Genomic DNA, 5,371 nt, shown 5'->3' on the forward strand with positions numbered 1-5,371 from the left:
CTGGGATTACAGGTATGAGCCACCGTGCTGAGTTGCTGTTTTGTGTATTTAAGGACCTAATATTTATGAAGCCCTTAGCATAGTGCCTGGAACACAGTACTATGTAAGTGGCTGTTGAATGAATTAATGCATAAGTAAATGAATGAACAAAAATGTATTTCTTATTTACTCGTAGTCCAGTGTGGGTGTTTCCTCGTCTGGCTGTTTTCCCTGGGCTCATTCATTCTCTTCTTGGGGCTGTGCTATCCTCAAGGAGCCCAGGGTCCACTACATACCTCTAGTAGCACCCAGCCTCAGGTACATGGTGCCCTCTCCCCTCCCCAGCATCAAAATTGGAAGTGCTGTAAAGTTGGCCAAGTGGGGAAAAATCCTGATTCGGCAGCCACTACAGGAAAGAGACCTCACCTGAGAGTCCCAGCTCACTGGGCCCTTTTGAGAATCATCTAACACAGTACATATAAAGTACCTGGCACATAGGACCAACACATAGTAACCACTCTTAATTTTTCATTGCTTATTTATACTTGTCTTCTGCATTTTAGTTATTCTTCTGTTATTTTCTCCTCCCCCACCTTCGTCTTTCCAAATAGGTGTATGTATTTGACATTATTTTGTTGGTATTTAATGACATTTTCCATAGTGTTATGTCTTATTTCCCAAAATGTCTTCCTGCCTCATCTGTGCCCTCTTCACTGTTTTGGCCTCTGGAAGAAATCTGGATAAAGATGGGTGTGGTCCAAAGGCATCCTCTTCACTGACGGAGGTGCTGATGCAGAGCGGTTTTCAGGATGAATTCTCCTTTATTCCTTCGAAGCCAGTAGCATGGTTCCTGGTAAAGAATGAGCAGCAGTGACATGGAAGAAAACCTCTCCGGCAGAATACAATGTCTTTCACACATGGGCCATTTTTCCTGTTACATAAACACCGAGGTCCTTGTTGCTGTTTATCTCTTTTGGGATTAGAAGGGCAAAAGTGAGACAGATGTCCTTTTGGGATGTGCACTGGCTCCCAAGCTGAGCCTTTCACTATGGTGCCATGAATTTGTGTAGCCTTGCATCAAGGCCTGCTATTCAGTCTTGCTAGGCAAAAATTAGGCTTTATCAGGTCACTCAAAGTGACCAGCAGAAAAGCACTGATTTGTTTCAACTGATCCCTCAAGAACCAATTGTCTAAGCCAGAATCCTAGACTCACGATAGCTCAGGGATTATGACCACAGGCTCTGGACTCAGGACGGTGTCCTTATCTTCACTCTGCCACTATGTGGAGCAATGTGATATTGGACAATTTACCTAATCTTGCTGAGCCTCAGTTTCCTCATCCAGAAAATGGAGATACTCTGTACCACAATGAATAACTGCAAAGGCTAAATTAGATTGTAAAGTGTTTAGTGGGTGTGAGGTGCAAAGTAAACACTAATGTTGCTATTATAATTCTGAAAGTGGTTGTTTTATTGAGAGACATTCTTTGAAATACTTGAAAGACTCATGTATAATGTGCAGGATCAGGGCATAAGCCTGAAGTTGCTCAGTGAAAATGAAATCTGATCAAGGCCATGGACAGGAGCAATGGATTAGCAGTGCCTTCTCAGAGAAACAACCTTTCTAGGGCTGAATTCCTGTTTGTCTGAGGCAGTGTCTCACTCCTTCGCATGTGTCAGCTCTATCATAGATATTCAATAAATATTGTCAGATTGACTGAGCGTACTGGACAACAATGTATACTTTTTGCTCACTGGGTTTTCTTTTTCTATACTTCATTCTCACCATCTCATTATAAAATTGATTCAGTTTTCATTCACTAAATTCAATCACTTTCAATTCTGCTTCCCAGAAATCAACCTTAGGTCACCTTGATTGCAGTCCTGGGTATTCTAAAACATTCTCATTACTATTATTATTCATTTTTATTTTTTTGAGATGGAGTCTCATTCTGTTACTCAGACTGGAATAGAGTGGTATGATCTCAGCTCACTGCAACCTCTGTCTCCCAGGTTCAAGCAATTCTCGTGCCTCAGCCTCCTGAGTAGCTGGAATTACAAACGTGCACCACCACAACTGGCTAATTTTTGTATTTTTAGTAGAGATGGGGTTTTACCATGTTTGCCCAGCTGGTCTCAAACCCCTGACCTCAAGTGATTCACCTGCTTTGGCCTCCCAAAGTGCTGGGATTACAGGCATGAGCCACCATGCCTGGCCACATTCTCATTCGTAATTCCACTTTAAGAATTTACAACTCATAAATACTTAGACAAAGGCATATGATTTAAATATAAAACCTAAAACTATTAAAAAAAAAAACCTAGAAAATACCCTTCTGGACATAGCCCCTGGAAAAGATTTCATGATAAAGACTCCAAAAGCAATTGCAACAAAAACAAAAAAATTTGGTAAGTGGGACTTAATTAAACCAAGAGCTTCTGCACAGTAAAAGAAACTAGCAACAGAATAAACAGACAACCTACAGAATGGGAGAAAATATTTGCAAACTATGCATCTGAAAAAGATCCAATGTCCAGAATCTGTAAGGAACTTAAATCAATAAGCAAAAAACAAATAACTCCATTAAAAAATGGGCAAAGGACATGAACAGATACTTCTCAAAAGAACACATACACATGGCCAAGCATATAAAAAAAAATGCTCAACACGACTAATCATTAAAGAAATGCAAATCAAACCCACAATGAGACACCATCTCACACCAGTCACAATAGCTATTAATAAAAAGTCAAAAAATAACATGCTGGCAAGGTTGCAGAGAAAAGGAAACACTTAGACACTGCTGGTGGGAATGCAAATTAGTTAAGTCACTGTGGAAAGCAATCTGGAGATTTCTCAAAAAACTTAAACAGAACTACCATTTGACCCAGGAACCCCATTATTGGTTATATACTCAAAGGAATATAAATTGTTCTACCACAAACACACATGGACATGTACGTTCATCACAGTGCCATTCACAATAACAAAGACATGGAATCAGCCCAAGCCAGGATTAAGATGGCAGATAGGAGGCAAGACTAGCTTGCAGCTCCCACTCATATGAACAGAGCAGCATGTGGAGACTCACATCATGAGCTTTTTTACTGTTAAAACTACCACAGGAACATACCAGGAAAGCTGAGAGAATCTACAGACAGTTTGAAGAAAGTGGATCACTGCTGCAGGCTCCCTGAGATGATGAAAATCTGTGAGTCTGCTTGCTTTCTTAGCAAGAAGGCTTGTGGTCTGGGGCAAATTCCTAGCCCTGGTCACTGGCTGCCTGGAAATAGACTTGGTGCTGTTGGTGGGGTATGGTGGGAAGGAGACCAGCCTTTAGCACTGTGGGTTGAGTGGGAGCAGGGTGAGGCCCATGACTGCCAGTTTTCCCCCACTTGCCTGGCAACCTGTATGACTCAGCAGAAGCAGCCATAATCCCCCAGGGAATATAACTCCATTGGACTGGGAGCCACATTCCCATTCCCCACAGCCACTGCAGCAAACCCTGCCCAAGGAAAGGCTGAACTGAGGCATGTCTATCCCTGTCCCCACCTGGTGGTCTTTCTCTACCTGCCCTGGTAACTGAAGACAAAGGTCATAATCTCTTGAGAGCTCTATGACCTTGCCCACTGCTGAGAAACCTGAACACTTAACCAGGTCTCCCTAGGGCAAGTTTGCATCCTCCTTATAGGGCCGCAGCTGATACAATCTTCAAAGTGCCACCTCCTGGCTAGAAGTTAACCAACATAAAACCAGTGCACTAAACAAAAACACAATCAAAGACCTTCACAGAGTCCACTTCAATCTCTTGCTACCTCCACTGGAGCAGGTGTTGGTATCCATGCCTGCAAGACCTGAAAACGGATCACATCACAGGACTCTTTGCAGTACCAGCCTGGAGCCCAGTAGCTCTGCTGGGTTGTGAGACTCAGAAGAGCAAAACCAAAAACAAACACTACAGTTCAGCTCTCTGGAAGTTACATTTCTAGGGAAAGGGAAAGAACACCACATCAAAGGAGCACCCCGTGAGACAAAAGAATCTGAAGAGCAGCCCTTGAATCCCAGATCTTCCCTCTGACATAGTCTACCCAAATGAGAAGAAGCTAGAAACAAACTTCTGGTAGTATGACAAAACATGGTTCTTTCACACCCCCAAAAAGTCATACCAGCTCACCAGCAATGGATCCAAATCAAGACAGAATCTCTGAATTGCCAGAAAAAGAATTCAGAATTAAGCTAATAACAGAGGCACCAGAAAAATTCTGCTTCCCAGAAGCTGCTAAAATCCAACTTAAAGAAGTCAAAAACATGATATAGGATACAAAAGGAAAATTCTTCAGTGAAATTGATAGGATAAATAAAAAACAATCACAACTTATGGAAATCAAGGACACATTTTGTGAAATGCAAAATGCACTGGAAAGTCTCAACAATCAAATCAAACAAGCATAAGAAACAACTCCAGAGCTCCAAGACAAGGCTTTTGAATTAACACAATCCATCCAAGACAAAGAGAAAATAATTTTTTTAAAATGAACAAAGTCTCCAAGAAGTTTGAGACTATGTTAAACATCCAACCCTAAGAATAATTGGTGTTCCAGAGGAAGAAGAGAAATCTAAAAGTCTGGAAAACATATTTGAGGTAATAATGGAGGAAAACCTCCCTGGCTCTGCTAGAGTTCTAGACATCCAAATACAAGAAGCTCAAAGAACACCTGTGAAATTCATCACAAAAAGATCATTGCCTGGGCACATAATCATCAGGTTATCTAAAGTTAAGACAAAGGAAAGAATCTTAAGAGCTGTGAAGCAAAAGGATCAGGTGATCTGTAAAGGAAAACCTATCAGATTAGCAGCAGATTTCTCAACAGAAACCCTATGAGCTAGAATAAATTGGGGAACTATTTTTAGCCTCCTTAAACAAAACAATTATCAGCCAAGAATTTTGTATTCAGCAAAACTAAGCGTCATAAATGAAGGAAAGATACAGTCTTTTGCAAATAAACAAATGCTGAGAGAATTGGGCACTACCAAGACAGCACTATAAGAACTCCTAAAGGAGCTCTAAATCTTGAAACAAATCCTTGAAATACACCAAAATAGAACCTTCTTAGAGCATAAATCTCACAGGACTTATATAACACTAACACAATGAAAAACGCCAAAGTATTCAGGCAACAAATAGCACAACAAATAGAATAGTAACCTACATGTCAATACTAACATTGAATGTAAATGACCTAAATATTCCACTTAAATGAATAAGAATTCGCCAGCCAGGCCGGGCGCGGTGGCTCAAGCCTGTAATCCCAGCACTTTGGGAGGCCGAGGCAGGTGGATCACGAGGTCAAGAGATCGAGACCATCCTGGTCAACATGGTGAAACCCCGTCT

At 41.3% G+C, this 5,371-nt stretch overlaps 1 pseudogene; it reads left to right on the plus strand.

Moving 5' to 3' along the window:
• Window positions 1-661: 661 nt before the first annotated feature.
• LOC108300133 overlaps window positions 662-5,371 on the plus strand; it is a 33,892-nt pseudogene continuing 29,182 nt past the window's right edge.

Source organism: Cebus imitator, unplaced genomic scaffold (genome assembly GCF_001604975.1).
Source record: "Cebus imitator isolate Cc_AM_T3 unplaced genomic scaffold, Cebus_imitator-1.0 Scaffold25, whole genome shotgun sequence".
Classification (NCBI taxonomy): Eukaryota; Metazoa; Chordata; class Mammalia; order Primates; family Cebidae; genus Cebus; species Cebus imitator.